This window comes from Balaenoptera musculus, chromosome 1 (genome assembly GCF_009873245.2).
Source record: "Balaenoptera musculus isolate JJ_BM4_2016_0621 chromosome 1, mBalMus1.pri.v3, whole genome shotgun sequence".
Lineage (NCBI taxonomy): Eukaryota > Metazoa > Chordata > Mammalia > Artiodactyla > Balaenopteridae > Balaenoptera > Balaenoptera musculus.
Genome location: NC_045785.1, coordinates 119,773,404 through 119,796,491, shown reverse-complemented (window position 1 = coordinate 119,796,491; position 23,088 = coordinate 119,773,404). Strand labels below are relative to the sequence as shown.

Here is a 23,088-nt window from a genome sequence, read left to right as displayed (position 1 = left end):
TAAACATCTTTACGTCTCAGCTGAGTGTTCTAGAAAATATGGTTAATAAGGCTGCTGTGATGAGGGTTAAATGAGATAGTGAATATAAAGTAGTAACACAATAAGGATGGTCAATAAATACTAGTTTACTTCCTTTCCTTTCTTTGAAATCCCCTTATGCTTCAGTGAGTAGAATAGAGAGTTTCTGATCATTTATTTGACATTGCTCTTGACTGCAAATCAAGATTGAACCAGTTTTGTGTTACTAAAGCTCTTTTTTTTTTCTTATTACTGTTGAAGCCAAGGTCATCCTACTTGTCATTAAGTTGCAGGAATGTAGTACTTTCTTAATCCCCAGGTTCCTGCTACTCCTTTTCTTACCAGCAAGGGACCAAATGGACTAGAAAATATCTGGATATTGGTTTCTGTCTGGGAAAAACTGTGTTTCTCCTTAACTCACACTCACAATACTTCTGACACCAGATGTGGGGGGATGGGGGTGGTGGTTTCCATACATCAAGCAATTATTCAACACCAGCTGGGTGTCCTACAATTCAACTCAGTTCTGACACTGTCTACCTGGAGTAAGTATCAGATCCCACAAATTCAGAAATCAGTCCTACAAGACTGCCCCCATTTCAGATGTCAATCACAAATTCTAGGTTGTTACCTGTACTGCTGACCAATCATCTGTAAATCAGCGTTCCCATGACCCCTCCTTGGGTTTGATAATTTGCTAGAATGACTCACAGAACTCAAGGAAATACTTGTGTTTACCAGTTTGTTATAAAGGACATAATAAAGGGTACAGATGAACAGCCAGATGAAGAGATACATAAGGTGAGGTCCAGAAGGCTCCTAAGCATAGGAGATTCTGTCCCTGTGGAGCTGAGGTACCCTACCCTGCCAGTATGTAGATGTGTTCACCAACCCTGAAGCTCTCTGAACTCCATACTATTGGGATTTTTATGGAGGCTTCATTATGTAGGCGTGATTAATTATTAACTCAATCTCTAGCCCCTCTTCCCTTACCAGAGAATGGGGGTTGGAACTAAAAGTTCCAAGCTTCAAGTCATGGCTTGGTCTTTCTGGAGACCAGCCCTCATTCTGAAACTATCCAGAAGCCCACCAAGAGTTGCCTCATTAGAACAAAGACCTCCTATAATGCAGGAAATTCCAAGGGATTTAGGGGCTCTGTGTCAGAAAGTAGGGTCAAAGACCAATTATTAGAACAAAAGATGCTCCTAGCGCTCTCATCACTTAGGAAACCCTTAAATTACAAGGGTGTTAAGAGCTCTGTTCCAGGAAGCAAGGGCAAAGACCAATATATTGTTTCTATTATTTCAGTTTCCTACTCAATAAAATAGGAACTTTTTTCTAGTTAATTTGATAGGTCCTTCCGCTTAAGAAAAAAAAAAGACAAAAATGTTCTCATTTTCATGTCATAAATAAAAATTGAGAAGACTTCATTAAGTTCTCCAACTAATTACCACTTTTCCAATGTAGAATCCTAGATTTATATTGGAGAAAACTATTTTATTTCAGGAAAAATAATAAGTAAAGGATATACTAGAGTTAGTTTTTAGTGAATGATGACATCTCTGGCTCTGAAAGAGGATGAGGTAAGGAGAGATAGCAGGGGCTAGAGAGATAAGGGTGGAAAAACCACACTTTGAGTAACCTGGTCATATCAAAATCCCAGTAGCTCCTTCCTCTGTTTTAGCCTTACCCCTTATAGGAGTTGCTTGCAAATGTGAGATGAGTTCTTTTGTATATGAATTCAGAAATTAAGAGATTAGAAAAAAGGCCTTATGTGTTGGTTTGCTAGGGCTACTGTAACAAGTACCTCAAACTTGGTGTCTTTGGCAACCAGAAATTCATTGTGTCATAGTTCTGGACACTAGAAGTACAAGATTTGTAACTGAACAAGGCTGGTACTGAACCTAAGTTCAGCTGCTCACCACTTGAAAGGCCAATGTTTGAAAGGTGGAAAGGAAAATTTGCTTTATTCAGGAGGCTAGTAACCTGGGAAGATGGTGGACTAAGGTCCTAAGACCATCTTCAAGTTGCAGGCTAGAGACAAAGGTTTTGAAGGCAGTGTGAGGGAGGAGGCTGCAGGGTACATGATCAGCTTGTGCACAATTCTCAGATTGGTTGGTGAAGAAATCCAGGTGAAGTTTCGAGCATCACCAGTCTTCTGGTTTCAACCAATCTGTGGTGTACATGCTTGCGGTCAGCAGTTTTCATCTGGTGGAGGTCTGCTCCCTGTAAAAACAACTTAAGAATGTGTGTCAGGCCTTTATCTATATCTTTCAGGGAACTGGGAGTTCAGTGAGTCTGCTATGTGGCTGGTTTATAGTCTAAATTGTTACTAGTTTCCAACCCAACAACTATTCTTTATTTTTACATCTTCACGTTTCCTAATCATTAACTCTTGAGACAGGCTTTTGAGACTCTGGGGAGGCCTGGGAGACTAAAGCAAAGCCTTTTACTTCAAAGGACAGGGAATAGGGGCTTGTATGTGGTTTCAATCCCCCCTTTTATTTGATACTCCTCAATCTTGAGGGAAACAGGATTGGGACCAGAAAGGCAATACAATTTTGGATAGAGAGGTTAATCATAAACTCGGCAGAGGAACTCAGTTTTGGGGGGACTCGGTTTCAGATTAAGGTGTCAACAGAGTTGGTTCCTCCTGAGGGCTCTGAGGAAAACTCTGTTCCATGCCTCTCCCCTAGCTTCTGGTGGTTTGATAGCAATTTTTAGTGTTCCTTGATTTGCAGATGTACCACCCCAATCTCTGCCTTCATCTTCACATGACATTCTCCCTATTTGTGTATCTGTGTCCAAATTTCTCATAAGGACACCAGTCATATTGGATTAAGCGTTACCCTAATGACCTCATTTTAACTTGATTACTTCTATAGAGACCCTGTTTCCAAATAAGGTCACATTCTGAGATTTGGGGGCTTAAGATTTCAACATAGCTCTTTGGAAGGACATAATTCAATCCATAAAAACATGTTTCACAACACCGTGAAACAAAAGCCTTCCTGAACAGGATCTATAAATAGCCTGAGGGTTCAAACCAGGACAAACGTGCCAGCTCCCCTCAGAGCAGAATACAATCCCTTATTATACCTCCTTTTTAAATTGAATACTAATTACTTATTTTTTAATATTTACTAATGCCCTTTGAGTGCAACATGCTCAGTACATGTGGTTCATTTTATTTTTCTTAGAAACAGAACTCTTAAAAAGCACTGTTTGAATATCTTCAAAGGGAACAAACAAAGGTAATTGAATTGGTGACACTTTGAGTCATCATAGAGAAAAGTAGGTTTCATTCAACAGATCGTAGAGGGCTATCCTAATTTACTGAGGACTGACAGTGTCTATGTATTCTAAAACTGTGCACTTAGTGAATACACAAAGATAAAGTTGAAAGGAACATAACAGAGTGAGCATGTATCAGTTTAGAAACGACTTTAAAAATAAGTCCAAACTCCAGACTGCTGATAACATGGTAGTTTGCTAATAGTGAAAAAGTTTGTTTTAATATGTGTAGTCAGCTTTCAATGAACACATTACATCCATATCATTCTGAAGGTAGTTACATATCAGCATCACGGGGGGCACCCTGTACCACAGTTTTGTAGCGTCACTCACAGCTGATCAGCTGCAGACCAGTGACCCTACTTAAGAAAATCTGGCTAAGGGGATAAAGTAAGGAAGGCATGGTACAAGAGAATCACAAGTAGAGGTAGATATGCCAACAAAAGGGAGAGCTTGTCCTCTTGCTCCATGTTCATCTGTAGAACCTACAGGCCTGCTTGAGAGTTCCCACTGGAACACAGTGGAGTGTGGTGGGAGAATTCTTCGGAAAGCTTGACAAGGACTTCAGAGGAAGATCATGTTTGTAAACATGGAAGAAAGTGCCTATAACTTATTTAGATATTCTGAAAGCAGAAAGCATATTAGTGTAGCCTGTACCGGTAGGGCTTAAAGGCACCAAAGTAAAGAATACTTTGGAAGAGAACACATGGGTTATGAGACTGCATGGGAGAGGATATTGTGGTTGGGTGGGGGACAAGATCTCTAAAGCAGCTCAGACAGCCACAGGACCAAGGGAGGGAGCCCCCATCCAGAAAAAATATTGCAGCAGGGTTGGAGGGAGACTAGCATTAGGACAACTGAACACCTCTTCAAGAAGTAAGCACTCCATCCTTACAGAGACCATCATATCAGTTGAAGCCACCAGCACAGTATAGAGCCATTCCAAGCCTGGGAGATTCTAGAAGTGCCTTACACCTTGGTCTATTATATGGATGGTTTTGTAAGATGACCTCTGATTCTCCTGTCCCTCTTGCCTGCCCCCAACTTCAGAACAAATAGACCCAAGAGGGGAGGGGAGCAGTGGAAGAGATGCCATGCTTCACTTGCTCCCCTCCCGTTTTAAACTGACAAGTCTGTGTTTAGTAATTAAAAGTGACCAAAAAACTATGGAATCTGTCCAAGATACTATTAAAGAAATGAGAGATTTAAGATAGCCTAGTTGGAGGTAATAATTAGAAGAAACAAAACAGTTTAAGGTTTGTAATATTTACATTGTAAACATTCTTGAATCAGTCATAGTCCTAGTCCCAGAAGGATCTTCAGGGCTGACATGCTAGGCATAATTGAAGACTGCTGTTAGACCACAGGGCTTTTTTAAAAAAGCTTTCCTTTTTGGCTGTTCTCAGTGGTTGACCCTCTAATCTTCAAAGAGTCACTATTTGATTGTTGTATATCTAGGAATCCCTGTTTAAATAAACTTAACAAATTTATATTGGCGGTCTATTATTAAGCAGAAACCATATTAGGTGTTGGCAGTATAAATACAAAGTATTGCCCCGTCCTTTAGGTCATTGTGTGTGTGTTTATAAACAGCTAATTATACCTCAACCATAGAACTACTAGACCTACTAGAGAGTGGATAGAAGTGTAGAGTAACTCTCAGGAGGAAGCAGTTGACCTCCTGGGGAAATCGATAGAAGCTTCACAGAAAGCAAGACATTAAGCTGGTTCTTGGAGTAGGTGCATACTAAGACTGTGAAATCCATGTCAACCTTTAATACCTTGCTCAGATGAGTTTATAGGGTTGTTTTTCCACCTGGCAGTTTGATGAGAGCAGGGCAGGAAAGTTCTGATGGGAGGAAAGAGTGCCAGAGAGAGAAGGCCCTACAAGGAGGGAAGCCTGGAAAGCAGGGCTCCCTGAACCTCCCCAGGGGAGTAACAGGGATACCAGGAAGAGAAGCTCTGCCAGAAGTGGGGGGAACCAAAGCTGTAGCCTAGATCAATTTACTTGGGTCTGTCCTTGTTCTATTGATCTATTTCAGGGTTCTTTTTACAATTATATTTCATATAGCAGAATCAATCAGTGACCAGATAGGACAGTCACTGACTCTTAAGGCTTTCCAATTTGAAACAATGTGTGCAGATGTATAGACACATAGAGCAATAAAACAAGAGCTGACCTAGGTGCAAATGCTCACCTCAGAATGAGGAAGTGAACACATACAGAAGTAGAGTTGAAGTTCTCTTCATCCTTATAGCCCTCTGAAGCTTTGATGATCTACTTTATGTTTTTAAAAGTTCCAGTTTCAAGGAGGTGTATGCTAAGACATCGGCTAATTGTGTGATTTGGAGCAAGTCTAGAGAGATCCCATTTTTAAAAATAATCCTAATACTAGAAGGTTGGACTAAATTACCACTATGATCCTTTCCAAGGCTATCTGTAATTTACGAGTATTTGAGGCTAGTTCAATCAGTGCTAATGATATCATAGTCAGATTTGGAGCGCTAAGGTGAAATTCATTCATTTAAAAACTATTTGGTGAGCATCTATTAGTAAGGTTGCCAGATAAATTACAGGATACCTAGTTAAATTTGAATTTCAAATAAGGAACAATGACTTTTTATAAGTATGCTCCAAGTAATATTTAAATATTCAAATATTAGGCTTAAAATTAATTTTTAATTGAAACAAATTTAACTAGGTATCTTTAATTTTTTTTTCTTCTAAATCTGGCATTCTTATTATTAAAACCTAGGCTCCAGGGAAGATGAAACAGTGAATCAGGTATAGATCCTGCCCTTGAGTCAAAAGAGACTCAAATGGAAAAACCATATTACAAAGCAAAAAGTGATAAGTTTATCAGAAACATACAGTGAGAAGGCTATAAAAGTTGGCAAGAGGGAGAGATTACTTCCAGGCTTGAGAAGCAAGGGAAGACTCTGAGCTGGGCTGAGAAAGATGGCAGGATGAAGGCACATGAATGTGGTAGGGGAGAGGGAGAAGGCATTCCTGGTAGAGTTCATGGCTTCAGTAAAGTCTCGGAGGGACAGCACAGAGTGAGAGAGGTCCACTAGTCACTCAGTTTGACTGAAGCCTGATTAGTGAAGGGAAATAATAGCAGAGAAGATCTGAAAGGTGAGTTTCGGCCATACCAAGAGAGCCTAGACAGAGATATGAGGGATGGAGGCTAGAAGTCTGAATAGGCCAAGGAGTTTGACTTGACGCTTAAAGGTTTGTGATCCAGGGTGACACTGCACACCAAAGAGACAAGGAGAGTATGATGAATCATCCCAAACCAATCATCTCCAAGAAAACATGGCCCATTAGTGTCGTCTTTGTCCACAAAAGAAAAAACATATCTTAAAATATCACTAAGTGGAGAGGAAATGCGGTAAAGTGGGAAAACCACAAGCTTTGTTGTGAAAACATTCCGAGTTCAAATCTGCATTTCCCCACTGACCTTAAGTTAGTTCCTGTCTCTGAAGTGTGGTTTCCTTATCTGTAAAAGAGGACTAACAATGCTCTTGTTATGCTTAGATGTTGTGAGTAGGTACCAACATGTACCTGGAACACAGTAGGCGCTCACCAGATACTAATTACTGCGTTATTATTTTGCTTACTAAATACTTATTCCTCTCTAGCTTCCAGAGTTTATTTTCTTGTAACAGGTGAAGATGCTATAAGTAAATAGAAAACTTCCTTTCAAAATATTTATTTTTTCTCTTTATAAAGAATTAAATATTTTAAAATAAAGAACAACATACCCATCTGGACTGAAAAAAACAGGAAGAACCAAGTAGCAAATATTTGGGATATCGGGGCCAAATATTTGCTTTAAATTGGTTCCTCGATGTAAAACAAAAAACAAAAAAAACTAGGTTTCCTTCCTAACTTAAATACTGCGTGGGTAGAATGGGTATCCTGGGAAGAGCTTGAGTGTCTCTGGGTAATTATTAAGTGAAAGCAGACATTTCTACTTACTTATCTATGGCCTAACCAAATGATGTGAAAGTTATACCTCAGCTGGTGAACCAGGGAGTCTCAGGGCTGCTCTATGCTTGTTGGAATAACAGTGTGTGTCACCTATGAGAGCCAGAGGGAAGGGGAGACTTGAGGAATAATAGGACAGCTTATCCCTTGTAAAGATTCATTCTAGATTATTCTTCTGGTTTCTGTTTTTTTCCCCTAGAATTCTCAGTCGTTTATGTAAAATGGGCCACAAAGACTGATGATAAATTTGTTCTCTAAGAATAGCACCTAGAGGAATGGTTACGCAAAGTGCCCTGTCATGGTCTGAAATAGCCACCATTGCTGAATTGTGCGTTTACAGATAATGCCTCCCCATTTGGGCATTTTTCTTTCAAAAATGAATTCTCATCAGTAGCTACCTTTATTCATATCTTTTCTCCTCGACCTCATTCCAGTCCCCATTGCTCAGTATCCAAAATAGATTTGCAGCTGAAGAAAAACTACCTGTTCCCTTGTCTCTCCCCATCAGGCCTACAGTTTTCTCTCAAGCTTATTCCTATGCACAGCACAACATGAGCTGTGTCTTAGGTTCATTCTCACACTTTGTATTCGGGGTCAGTAAACTCAGTAAGTGCACAGCTGTGACACAGTAGGATTCCTACAGACTTTAAACACACAGAGGTGGTTATCAGTCCCAGAAGACCAGCCCCTGGGTGACTTGCTTGGGTGACATTTTTGGCAGTGCCTCTGCCTTGTTTCTAATAACATTCTGGGTTCGTGTTTGTGAGACTCAAATTTATTTCCAATTACATAAAGGTGACCTTCCCCTTCTCCAAGCTGAATCTCCCGTGAGATTCATGAATCCTGTTGAGGCTTATCACAGCTCTCCTTAGTTAACTGCTAGAGCACCTTCAGTCTTAAAATAACCGACATAAAAATAAGACTGTGACACGAAGGAAGAACAGGATGGTCAGGCACATCACACCACATTTTTATCAAATTATTTGGGTTAGGACTGGAAAACCTGGTTAGTGCTTGACATTTTGAATTTGAAGTTAGATGGAGAAGCTGAAGAAAGCTTAATCACAGAGCATAGAATTAGGACCAATCATATTCAATGTCTGGGAACACTGAGATCACACTGCTTTAGAACTTAGCTCTCATTTGTCTCCCTGTACAAGAGAACACTCTCTCATGTGGGTGAACTGCAAGACCACTGGCCTCCATCCCGTCTATTCTCCAAGCCTTAATCTTCCTGGGGCTTACTAAAGTCAGTCACTCACTCTGGTAGTGAGATAGCTGAGTGAAAACCTCCTTTCTACTTGTCTTTCTGCCTTTCTAGGAAAGGGACAATTTTACTGCTTACCTTGGAAAACATGAAAGTTAAACACGGTAAATATAAATGGTGGTTGAAACCAGCATTAGATGCTATAAAGTTGAAAGTGGGACTTGATACTCTGGAGTAATGTGTTGTTCTTTTTTTAAAAACAAAACATGTATGAGTCATTTTAGAAAGGTTAATTTATGCCACCTCTCCAAATATAGGCATAACTTCAAGATACTGCAGTTTTGGTTCCAGACCACCGGGATAAAGTGAGTACTGCAATAAAATGAGTCACACGAATTTTTTAGTTTCCCAGTGCATATAAAAGTTATGTTTACACTATACTGTAGTCTATTAAGTGTGCAATAGCATTATGTCTAAAAAAACCAATGTACATACCTTTACTAAAAAATACTTTATTGCTAAAAAATGCTAACCATCATTTGACAATGTAGGGTTGCCACAAACCTTCAATTTGTAAAAAACACAATATCTGTGAAGCACAGTAAAGGAAGCACAATAAAATGAGGTAAGCCTGTATTCCCAAAACAATGACAGAGTAAAATTGTAATTTAAAACAATGGAAACACCATTGGTAGAAGACTCTTTTCCTGTCTTTCAGTTAGTAAAGAATAACCCTACTAGACCAAATTAAAGAGCAATGATGTTTACTCAGAAGCTGTAACACTGGCCTCTAGGAAACAGAATCCAAATCATTTCTCAAAAATGTTCACGTCTCAGTGACCTGTAGATAGTTTCCTTCCATGAGAAAACATCCCAGTGTTTATTTTAGATTCTCCGTCAACAAAGAACAGTACCTTGTACATATAATATGCTTCTAGCTTTTCAAGGCATTTCACATTTCACATTTCATTCCTTAATTGTTTATTATAATAATAACCCTCTGCTGGTATTATTATTTCAGAAGCCCTCCAAGTTTGGGAAAGACATGCAAAAAGAAAGGAGAAATGTTGGTTGCTAGTCTCCACTTAGCTTCTCTACAGCCATTTCCTCCCAATATTTAAAAGCTACAAGGGAAGGAAGACTGGCATTTGAAACACTGAGGTATTGCTCAAGGAGAACTCACTTCTCTGATGGAAGAGGATAATTTGTTCTTCCAATGCTGTACAACTGCACTGTCCACTTAGATCGTAGGGTTTCAAGAGTTTATACTGTATAGCTCCTTTTTGCATCCCTCCAGTGCCTACCCCAAGAAAAAGGAGAACATGCCATTGGCTTAATAATTCTTGTGAAACATAGTGTTTGGATTTCAGAGTAGGGACAAGGGAAACACACAACTGGCCGTCCTCTCAATTGTGTGCTTCTATCACAAAAATTTGAGAATTCTTTTAAAGGGAAGTATGGATTGTGTTTCCTGCCAGCAGCCACAGGTAAGTAATGATCTACTTAAACTACATAATAGCAGTCATTAGAGTAATTTGGAATTTAACTAATTGTTATGTACATATATGCTTGTATGTGTCCTGCCACTCCAAATGAAATGATATACATGTGTAAAAGATATTTCATATCTCTATGTCCTGTTTCCCCTTCATTCCTTGCATTGGGCCTTGTGTATTTTTAGTGCTCAACAAATATTTGTCAAATCAATCAGAAATGAAATGAAAGAAAAACTTCAATCTACAAACTTATCCATAGTAAATAGTAGTGGCACTATTAAAAAAAAAAAAAACAAATCAACAGTTTCCAAGCAAAACCAACTTTGCTGATGTTCCTAAATGACTTGGCAATCAACAATTACCAGCTCAAAAAATAAAATAAGATAAAACAGAACATTAACTCTGTTGTTACAAGTGTCTTCAGAATAATTTGTTCATCATAAATTCAGTTATGATTGAATATATTTCAATCATATGATTGAATATACTTTTGGGAATATATTTCATTTTGCTCCTTGTTCTGATTACACTTGTAGTAGGATGGAATTCTCTTTCTCCCTTATTCATTTTTCTCTGCCCTGCCCATTTCTGTGAAAAGGGAGATGTGATTTAAAAAAAAAAAAACCAAAAAACAAAAAACAAAGGTGGAGACTTGGCTAACATAACAAGTGAGAGTCAATATATAAAGAGAAAGAAATTTTGTCTTGTAAATACCATGATCTGAAGAATTTAAGGATCAAAAAGCCTCCTCTGAAGATCCGCAGTATCAATCTGATGTCATCCATCAAGGATGAAGCTAGGATATTTGCTTAAAACTTTGATGTCTTGATGGTGCACCTTCAAAATGGATTCTAGTATGTGAGATTGGAGTGAGGATGGGCAGACTAGGAAGAGAAAAAATGGGAGGAAACAGAAGGATAGAGCAACTTGCATTCCTGATCTGGGAAGCAGTACGGTATGGTGGTTAATGTCAGATTCTCTGGAATTAGATGCCTAAGTTTAAATCTGTCACCTTATTAAATAAGGAAGATAATAGCCTTGAATTCAAAGAGTTATTTTAAGAATTAAATGAATTATCCATGTAAATTCCTTAGAATAGTGGGTGATAAGTAGTTATTTTATAAATGTTAGCCAACATTATCTGAGTCTGTCTCTATTGAATTGGTGGTGTTTTGATGGGGAAAGAATGCAAGTATTTTGACCCCTCTTCTGGGCTACATATGTATGTTGGATAAGCTAACAAAAATATCGCTTATGGTCCTAAGTGACAATCCCGATTTTGTTTGGTTTCCAAATTCCCTACATAGCACAGCGATGAGTTTAGTTTTCCCATTAACATGAGACTATCACTATCTTTGCTGATTCTATAATTCTTTTCGAGGAAATAGCTCAAGCTCCCGCTTTTTTTCACATCTACATAATTTATTTCTTAAACTAAATTCACTGATGGAACAGGTTTTCTATTTTTAGTTTTGAGTCATATTTTTTACATAAAATCTGTGTTTCCTTTTCTATCAAAGTGCCATTACAGCAAATACTCACAACACACTATTACATTTTTTAAGGTCAGAACATAACACTATAGGTACATGTTAACCCCAATTATTTATTGTAGTTGCCTCCAGAGTAAGATCATAGGGAACTTTTGTGTATTTCTTTATACTCTTGAATATTTTCTAAATTACCTAAATATGCTTAGATTACTTTGACAAATAATTAGAACATTATTTTAAATGTTTGTGTCCCCTACAAAATGAAACTTATCCAGACTAAATTATACATGCAGAAATGAAACTAAAAAGAAGTGCCTGATTTCCTTTGGAATGTATTCTCCAGATTCCTAATGCCAGTGATTTTACTGTCAATCTAGGATTAAATGGTAAAAATAGATGATATCAATATGTTTCAAATGTTGTTTTATCAGAGTAACCAGGCTGATAGAACCTGAACACGTGCTATTTTCTCTTTCTTTAACACCATTTAGTTCGCATCACAAAGATTCTGTTTATCTGTCCCACAAGTAAAATGGTTATTCTACATTGGATCTGTTCACAATTGCAGATTTTTCAGAATAATGAGAAAGGAGAAGATAGAAATGAGTTCAATCCTAAATGTTACACAACATCAAAATCATTTCCATTTGGGTTTGGAAAGTAATTCTGTTGGCACATCTGTGTCTTTTATCCTTGGAATTCACAATACATTAAAGAAAATAACAAAGCTACACTAGAGATTGAGGTAGTAGACAGCTCTTTGATTCAACAGAAGACCCTATCTTTTTTTAATGGCCTGGTTTCTCTGTCTCAGAATGGATGCCTTGAAGCTATCTGCAGCACTAAGGATTTATCTGGTATCAAAAGAAATCTTTCTATTCAGTTGGTTAAGTCAATAAAATCCATGAGGTGGGAGAACAACAAATAGTTTGAACTCTTCCATTATTTTAAATTATTAAATTCCTGTGGTTGCCACTTACAAGCATAATTTTGTCCTTTTTCTCCCTAGTCTTAAACCCAAAGAATTCTATTCAAGTGATATTTCTTGTTATAACAGCCATTTTTAAGACTGTATTTAATTGTGAGTAGAAGATTTCAAATTGGGCTGATCTCAGAATATCAAATGTACCCTTTCTTTAGTGAAGATATGAAAGAGGAATCAAGAGAAGCACCTTTTTTGATATTTGAAAGCCTATCTTTTTCTCTTCCAACTATGGAAACCCTAAAGTCTGAAATTTTTGAAAGATTTATTATTTTTTTCTGTGTGAGCTGCAGGTGTCTTCTGGACATGATACTTGAATATGATGTATTGCCATGAGAGAGAATATAACACTAATATGATTTATTACAAGAGAATATATAAACCTCTGCTGGCAACAAATAAAGGCACAATTAGATTATTAAAAAGACATCTCTATAAATACATTGGGATGACTTAGTAAACAATGAAGAAATTCTATACAGTAGTCCTGGTAAGAGTTTTACAGGAGACAAGGAGACACTGGTCATATGTTGTTTGTAAGATTAGATGTGAAATGGGATACTGTTGCACTGAACCAGAAGGTAATAGAATTATATAGTCAGAAATTTAGATCAGGAAGGGATCTAAAAGATCAGTTAAACCCACCATAGCATTTCAAAGTATAAAAAATAAAGTTCAGAAAGTTGAACTTTTACAAGGTCATAGTTAATATCACAATTAAGTTTAATGCAACATAATTATATTAAGCACTTACAAAGATTTTAAAAAATAAGACAAATCCTTTCTTTGATCTGATTACTCACTATTTGACAGGACAGCCAAGCATTCCACGCATTCTCTAGATTTAAAAATGGAGTATGGTATCATAAGTACTACGATAGAGGTGTACAAAGAGCCTGACATGGAGTTTCTGGAGAAGATGACACAAGTTAGCCAAGCCAAGAATGATAAGAAGGGCATTCTGGGGAAAAGTAACTGCAGGAGCAAAGGCATAGGGGTATTTTGTATACAGGAAACAATGAGCAGAAGAGTGTGGAAGCAGAAGGTAGCAAGGACTTTGCTAAGATTGTTGCACAAGGTCTTGGAGGGCAACATTGGCAGAATTTGAACTTTATCCTTTAGAACAGTAATATGGGGCATTCAAAGGGTTTTAAGCCTGAGAATATTTTGAATGTGAATTTATTTGATCTGGTTGCAGTATGGAAGAAAAGCGACCAATTAGGAAGTGATTAGAGCAACAGGCAAGTAGTGATGAGGCCATGATCTAGAACAGTAATAAAACTGGAATATGCCAACATAGGAATGCCAGAGAGAGGCAGTTCAAGAAATATGAGGAGGTAAAATTGTCAAGGGTAAGGAGTCTATGATTGCTTTTAAGTTTCCAATTTGAGTGACTGCATAGATGATGGTGTCTAAGTATTGGAACAGGAAAAGTTTGTGTTTGGAGTAAAAAATGAATTCAGTTTTGAACACAGAGTGTGAGGTGCTTGTGGGACATCCAAGTTGATATGTCCAAAAGAATATGTGAGTCTCCAGTTCAGGATAGTCAGATTAGGGGGATATATGTGAGAATCATCAACCTATAGATCTTAGTTGAAATGATGAGAGTGGATGAGATAACTAGAGACTGCATAAATAATGAAGACTATTGGACCCTGATTAAAAAATCTGTAAAACGTAAACACAGCTATCAAGAAATGACCAGAGAAGAAAAAGGGAGAATTAATAGAATAGATTATAGATGCTAAAGGAGAGAATTGAATCTCATGAAGTAAGTGGTTAACAATATCAAACGTTGCAGCGAAGGCTAGAAAGATAAGGCTTGAAAAGCATCACTGGATTTGGCTATTGGGTCATGTTTGGTAATCTTTGCCAAAACCACGGTGTTAGAGATCAGATTACACAGTGGAACAACAAATGATTGAAGTAACTCCCAGTCCAGAGCTCTTCCCACTATACAATATCGTTATAAAACTTTAAACTCTCTCTCTCATTTCTATTCTCTCGCAAGGACTCAAAATCCATTTACAGATGATTATTATTGCTATGCATTTTTGCCTAAATATAGAACTGTTGAATATAACTTCAGAGCTAATAGGTTCAGTGAGTTCTTTCTTGGACCTAAATTTACAGGTTCTACTGTGCCTATTAGTTGAAAAGAAAATGAAATGCATTAGCGTCAGGAGGAAAGGGCTTATAGAAACTCTGCTTTTAAATTTATCTAATTTATAAAGGAAAATTTTAATCTATTTTCTGTCTTTATGGTTTACAAGATGCTCAATTATCAGGATGTTCAGAAAGGATTAATAATAGATTTGGGGACTTCAAGTTACAATGACACCCTGAAGGTCTGCCTTCAGAAAATGCAGTGAATATAACAAACAACCAAAAATTTAGAATAAAACTCCATCTTTAATAAACTGAAAGAAGGACATGAGGAAGACTTAAAATATGAAGGCAGTCCACTCAATTTTATAACATTTGGACAAATTAGTGAGAAAGCTATGGTGGAAAGTAATGAGGTTTATGCATTGGAGGATATATTGGAGGAATCCTATTAAAGAGGTACTTGATGTCTTGTCTATTCAGAAGGCATGTGGAATGAATTTGGTGGGTGGATCTTTGGCCCCCTAATAACTTCTCAGAAACTTCATGCTTGTAGCCACCAGCTATAACATGTAATCCAATGGCATGGACCAGTGTATAACCATTATTTTAGACATCTACCAGGGTATAAATGAACTTAAGTAGTACAGGGCATGGTCCTGACAGCTCATCAGTGATTCTTTAATTGAACCGATGAGACCCAGTAGTGTGGGTAGTATGAAAGTAGTATAACTGGCAGTGGGGTTGGGGAGACAGGGGGAGGTTGGGGAATGTCTCTATAAAGACCAGGTTCCAGATAAAGACTACAAGGAGAATAAAGCTGAAAGAGGAGCCATTCTTATATTTCCTTTGACCTAGCCTTCTACACAGAAAAACTGCCTGGAGGTGAAGTGGAGTAAAGGTGAGAAGGGAAAGAGCAACCACTTTGCAGGTGTGGACCAAAACCTGTAAACCTCTCCTCAAGGAACCTGTGACATAAACAATTTCACTGTGAACCATGTTAATTTTCTATTTATCTCAGAGGAAAAAATGGAGATTGACACCAGCAAACACACAATCCATCAGCAGACACTGAATGCTTTTTTGGAGTGAGGTGTTTGAGCACAATGTCTGACTAAATCTTTGGCTAAACACTGAACTATGCAGATACAGGTGTGACCACTAGGAATCCAAACTCAAATATAAAAAGAAAAAGATAAAAACAAAGACATCAGTGACCAGCATTTCAGAGAATCAGGCTCCACAAAATTTTCCAGGCAAGTTACTGAGCAAGCAAAACAATGACAAACATCAGAGGGGAAAATCAGAATTCAGAGATACCACCTACAATATATTATCTAAAAAGCCTAATATTCAACAACAACAAAATTGAAAGAGCTGCAAAGAAACAGGAAAGTGTGGCCACACTAAGGGAAAAATAGCAGTCAATATAAACTGTCTCTGAGTGTCCCCATATGTTGGATTTATCAGACAAAGTCGTCACAGCAATTATTATATATATGTTCAAAGAACTAAAGGAAACCATGTTTAAAGAATTAAAAGAAAGTATGATAAAAATGATTCAATGAATAGAGAATTTCAACAAAGTGATAGAAATTATAGAAAAGAACCAAGTGAAAATCCTGTAGTCAAAATGTTACTAAGATATTTCATACTGATAAAAAGTTTTTATTTTGAATGAGTGAAAACAAAAACCTAAAACATTGAAATCTGTAGGATGCAGCTCAAACAATGCTTAAAGAGAATGTATAGCTTTTGACAACTATATCAGAAAAGAAGCAAAGTATCACATTAAAAAACTAAGCTTCCCCCTTTAAAAAATTAGAAAGGTGGAATCTAACCCAAAGGAAATAATGACAGTCATAGCAAAAATCAATAAATAGAAGAAAAAAAAAAAGAAAAGAAAAGAAAATTAATGAAATCAAAAGTTTTTTTGAAAAAACAAACAAACAAAAATGACAAATTCTTAGCTAGATTGTACCAAAAAAATAAGAGCACAATTTACCAAAATCAAGTGAAAGAGGAGATATTACTTCTGACCCTAAAGAAATTTAAAGTATTATAAGGGACTATTATGAACAACTTCATGCCAACAAATTAGACAACTTAGATGACATGGACAATTTCTAGAAAAGCATAAATTAGAAAATCTTAATAGATCTCTACCACGTAAAGAAGTTGAATTAGTACTTAAAATTTTTCCCACAAAGTAAAACTCAGAGCCAGATGACTTCTATCTGGTGAATTCTGTTGAGCTCTATCAAATGTTTAAATAGGAAATGATATCACTCTATAATAAATTATTTCAGAAAACAGGGTAAGAGGGAACATTTTCCAGCCTGCCTGTGAGACAGTATTACTGCGATACTGAAGCCAGACAAAGATATCATGAGAAAAGCAAACTACGGACGAAATATCTCATGAACAAAGACACAAAATTCCCGAATTAAATGTTAGCAAACCAAATTTGCAACACATAAAATGCACTATACACCATGACCAAGTGGAATTTATCCCAGAAATCAAAGGTTTGTTTAACATCAGAAAAAAATCAACTAATATATTATAACAGATTAATAGAATAAAGGACCCAAAATGCAAGACCACTTCAATAAATACAGAAAAAGCATTTGACAATATCCAATACCTACTGATGATAAAACCTCTCAACAAGTAAGAATAGATGGGAAATTCCTCAACCTGTTTAAGGGCATCTCCAAAGTACCTACACCTAAAATTATACTTCATGGTTTAATTATTATTATACCCTACATCACACCCTATGTAAAAATTAACTCACAATAGATCATAGACCTAAATATAAAAGGTGAAACTATAAAATTCTAACGGAAAACATAGGAGAACATATTTGTGACCTTGGGTTAGCCAAAAATGTCTTACATAATATAATAAAGGCACAAGTTTTAAAAGAAAAAATTGATAAATTTGATTTCATTAAATCAAAACTTCTGTGCTTCAAAAAAGACACTATCAAGAAAACAAAAAGGAAAGCCTCAGACTGGGAGAAAAATTTACAAATTATATATCTGGTAAAGGACTTTTTTCCAGGATATACACTCTTATAATTCAATAGTAAGAAGAAATAATCCAATTAAAAATGGGCAAAATACAGCAATATGCATTTTACCAAGGAAGACATATGAAAGAAAATGTATTCAACAACATTGGTTATCAGGAAAATAAAAATTTAAACCACAATAAGATGCTACTACACACCCAAAAGAATGTCTATTGTCAAAAAGACAATATGAAGCATTGGTTAGGAAATGGAGCAAATGGATCCATCATACATTGCTGGTGAGAAAGTAAAGTCAATTTAGAGAGCAATTTGCTACTTAGTTTCTTTAAAAACTTAAATTTACCATATGACCTAGCAATTCCATTCTTAGGAATCTATCCAAGAGAAATAAAAGCATATGCCCACAAAAGAAGTCATTTGCAAATGTTCACAGAAGCATTAGTCATAATAGATTAAAACTGGAAACTAGCCAAATGTCCATCAACTGGTGAATGATTAAAGTCTGGTACGTCTATACAATGGAATACTACTCAGAAGTAAAAAGAAAAAGATAATGATGCATGCCACGTCATAGATTAACCTTAAAATATGATATGTGAAAGAAGCCACATACAAAAGACTACATATTCTATGGTTCCATTTATATGAAATAGTCAAAAAAGGAAACTTACAGAGACAGAAAGGAGTGGTTGCTTGGGGCTAGTGAGAACGGTAGTGAAAAAGTAGATTACAAATGACCTTGCAGGAAAATTTGGGCGTGATTAAAAAGGTCTAAGACTGGTGAGTGGTGATGGTTGAAAGTCTCTATAAATGTACTAAAAATCATCTAATTGTATACTTACAGTTTCATAGCATTTAAATTATACTTCAATATAGCTATTCCAAAAAACGTTTTAAAAATCCATGAGGAATGACAAAGACCAAGGTCTCTGAGCAAGTCTGGCTTTGTATATTTAGACAAAGACTGGGTTTCAAAAGATTATTTTTTCCTTCTTGTCTGACTTGATTATCTCTGCTTTCAATATTAAAAGTTTATGGGAAATTTAAATGCTTAATTCCCTAGGGGACTTCTGACTTTTCTGTTGTCTTCAGAGGAGAAACATCCAAATAACAGAGGCACAAATTTCATTAATGATGAAAACCGTAGAATTTTTTTTTTTTAATTTAAGACAGAGTGCCAGTAGTTCTGTTTATTTGCCCAGTAATCTCTCTTCTCAACAGGTAAATTCACTTTCTGAAGTCCCCACAGACTAAATTAACTATAAGGCTATGTCTTAGCCAGTTCAGGCTGCTATAACAAATAACCACCAGGTGGCTTAAGCAAAAAAAACATTTATTTCCTACTGTTCTGGAGGCTGGGAAGTCCAAGATCAAGGTGCAGGCTGATTCAGTTCCTGCTCAGAGCCCTCTTACCGGTTTGTAGGTGGCCACCTTCTTGCTATATCCTCACATAGCAGAGGGGTCATTGCTCTGGTGCCTCTTGGTGTAAGAGAACTAATCCTATTATTGAGGGTTCTTCCATGACCTAACTACTTCCCAAAGGTTCCATCTCCAAATACCATCACATTGGGGATTAGGGCTTCAAGATATGAATTTTGGGGGCACACAAAATTATAGCAAGCTATAATGTCCTTGTGAACTCTTTAGGCAAGGAAAAAGAATTGTGTCAAGAATTCAAAGATCTCTGAGTGGTTAGGGAGAGTAACCCTAAGCACATACATGATAACTTTATGCATTCACAAAATTGTAAGAAGTTATATATTGATAAATAGTTACTCTGTAGACTTTAATAATATAGATCTCCTATTTTATTGCTATATTTGAGATTATGTCCCCTTTTCCAATTAGAATTGATAGAGTCAAATATGTCAAAAATAAATGGCTCATTCACTGAATTCATTAAGGGGAAAAGAAAAATCATTCTAGGGAAGTAAAGCAGTCAAGTCAGTTTTATATGCATGCAGATTGGAGCTTAAATAATATTTTTTATGTTCCAAATACAGTTATCCCTCAATATGCAATGGGAATTTTTTCCAGGACCACCTGTGGATACCAAAATTTATGGATGCTCAAGTCCCTTATAAAAAAATGGCATAGGATTTGCATATAAACCATGCAGATCGTCCCATATAATTTAAATCATCTCTAGATTACTTATAATACCTTAAACAATGTGAATTCAACATACAAATGAACATGTAAATATTTGTAAATGTAACATAAATGCTATGTAAATGTTGCCCACACAAGGCAAATTCAAATTTTGCTTTTTGGAAATTTCTGAAAAAATTTTTCAAGTATTTTTGATCTGTGGTTCAAATCCATGAATGTAGAATCCATGGGTGTAGAATCCACAGATACGGAGGGCTGACTATGATAGTTCAGAAACAACATGAAACAGAAGCCAATGATAGACCGGAAGTCAGAAAACTGTGAGGCTATTTTCCATTTTGTTACTAATAACTGTGATTCTGGCATTTAAAATCTTCAATTCTCTTTTTTCTCCATATATTAAAGGAAATTAATAATAACATAATAGTTGTATGGTGCTACTGTGATGATAAAACGAAAAAGTTAATGTGTAACCTAACTTAACCAACACATCTCCAGGTCCTATAGCCCTAGGGTGCATACAAATGAAATAATATTAATATTAATAACCTAAATTTCCCTGCCTTAAAATCCCAAAATGATTCAGGACCATAAGGCTCCAACCCCAGTTGAGGAATCTTGATCTCATGAATGCTCAGGAATAGGTTTTCTCCTCTTTTTTCTGTCCTCACGTCATTCTTATTGTCTGTCACTTGTGTGGGACCCCTCATTACTGCCTTGACTACTAATTTTCTGTACTTTCAACATCACAAACCCTACGTGTGCTTGAAAGCTCTGTTCCCTTTAGTTTTCATGGTGTTCCTAGAAACATGCCAACTTCTTCAGAGCAATGAGTAATTCTTTTTCCCATCTCTGCATCACATTGTTACCTGAGCCCTAAAGCAGTACTTCATGGGCCTCAAATTCCAGTGTTCCTCATAAAGACAGCATTTTTAGTGCTTTGTTTGTCCTTTTATCTCTAATGGGTGTCAGATCTTCTTCCTGGGCTTGGTTAGAGATACACAGCATCTTTTAATTTTCTCAGGATTGGAGCACAAAAACTTCAAGACTCCTTTACCCCATGCGTATCAACACATGCAGGAGGATACTTTGATATATTCATTCCCATATGTATACAAAACAACCAAACTGATTTCTAGGGTAAGTTTAGGTGTGACCCTGTCATATGGTAAACAATGTTTATATGAAATATGTGAAGTTACTGTTTGGACATAGAACCTTCTTGAATTATCCCAACCAGAATGGATTTCTCCTTCCTCTGTAATCCTGTAGTACCTTTTCTCTCACATCCCTCTGACCCTGATATGTTGAAAAGATGTTTAGGTATTATCCAGACTGAAAGCAACTGGAGGCAAGGATTGGACCCCTTGATCTTCTAATTTACCACTATGCTTAGCACAGAACCTTGCATAGATACAAACACAAATGAGCAAACTTGATGCCCTAGTCCAGCACCAGCCCAATTTCATACTAACCCTTTTTCACATGTAAGCACAAGTACGCACACATAAATATTTCCTAGATTTCTTTAGATATTCCCAGAAACTGTAGTAATGCAGTACACTTGTATAGAACTTTTTAAAATATTTTATTTTCCAAGAGCTATGTATCTTTTTGTCCTCTTTTGCTCCTCTCCTCCAGAGATACATCTCTGGTGCCTTCATCCCTTTTAGAACTGCAGAAGGTGCTCCAGGGGGCTAGTACAAAGCACAGAGCCTGGAAGTCTGGAGACTCCGGTCCTAGTCACAGATCTTTTACTCTTAATGTAAGTGACTTTCTTCTAAATATGTACCTGGTGGACTTCCCTGGTGGCGCAGTGGTTAAGAATCCACCTGCCAATGCAGGGGACACAGGTTCGAGCCCTGGTCCGGGAAGATCCCACGTGCCGCGGAGCAACTAAGCCCATGCATCACAACTACTGAGCCCATGTGCCACAACTACTGAAGCCTGCATGCCTAGAGCCCATGCTCCACAACAAGAGAAGCCACTGCAATGAGATGCCCACGCACCGCAACGAAGAGTAGCCCCCGCTCGCCGCAACTAGAGAAAGCCCACGCACAGCAAGGAAGACCCAATGCAGCCAAAAATAAATAAATTAAAAATAAATAAATAAATAAAATAAAAATGTACCTAGGATTTGTTTTAATCAGGTATGGATAAGACAGCAGACACGGAAATGTTTGTCATGAAGGAAGAAGTTTACAGTCACAGTCCCAGCACCATGGAGTGATTTAGGGCAGAGGGAATATTGACTTGGTGTGTGAGAGTTTTATAAAAGAGATACTTGGGATTGGGGGCTCTGGATTGGTTGATTTGTGTATCAAAAGCATACACACAGGGGAGTCATTTGCTATCTCTAAGAATTAGCCAGTCCTAGGAGGGGCAGTGTCTCTAGTATCAAGGCCTCATTTGCAAGAGCATCAAGGATATAGAAAATTAGAAAATATAGTCAATACAGACCTTGTTTGAGCTGCTTCAAAATTCAGGACCTCAGTTTCCTTGTCTGTAAAACGAAGGTATTGAAAGAAGTGGCCTCTAATGTGTTTCTAATATTCTCTGATTATGAGGAAAAATCCCTTGGCTCTGGGTTATGTGCTTCAAGCTTTTTCTTATGCCAGTGAGTAACAGCTATAGTTAAAACTGTGGCTCTATTTCACTAGAAGGTATTATTTATGTTTGAATAACTATACTTTTTGGAGATAAGCCTAACAACTCTAGCACCAAAATATTTAGTGTCTCATTTACACATTTTTTTCCTCAATAAGAACTGAGCAGGTAAAGATTTTGAGTTATCTAGTAAAACCACAGAAACCTTAGGAAGTGGGGGAAAGTGTCAGACAAATCTCATTCAAATTTTATTAGAGGATGAGTTGGATCAGATATGGTATATTATTTATATATAAATCACTAGGAATGAAATTAATCTTTTAGTTGGACAAAATTAATATTCAAATCCCTGATTCATTTGCCAAATATGGTCACATGTATATCTGTGAAACTTATAGAGGCCAGGCACCACTCAGGTAATTTTAGAAGTATTATTTTCAGATTATTATCTATAACACATAAATTAAAAATTTAGAAGTTCAGAAAATGTAATTTTCATTTCATGGTTTTTGTTTATGATCTATGCTCTTAAATCTTTATTGTCCCTCCCTAAACTTTACACAACTCACATAACTCCCCAGCAGTGCTAACCTGGCTGCATACATTATAACTTTGGAATAGACTTAGAATAGAAGTGTCATGTGTGGTTGTGCAGATTGTGGGCTATACAACTCTAGGGGCCATGATTCATAATTGGACTTACTCCTGGCCCTTCAGATGCTTTCAATTTAGATAAGATGTA

At 36.9% G+C, this 23,088-nt stretch overlaps 1 long non-coding RNA gene across 1 annotated transcript in view; it reads left to right on the top strand.

Annotated features, from left to right (window-relative positions):
• The window catches only part of LOC118885205, a 38,696-nt gene extending 17,096 nt beyond the window's left edge, over positions 1-21,600 (top strand). The window contains exons 2-3 of the long non-coding RNA XR_005017464.1: positions 8,828-8,875; positions 21,381-21,600. This is a non-coding gene — a long non-coding RNA (uncharacterized LOC118885205). The remainder of the gene's footprint in view (positions 1-8,827; positions 8,876-21,380) is intronic.
• The last annotated feature ends 1,488 nt before the right edge of the window (positions 21,601-23,088 follow it).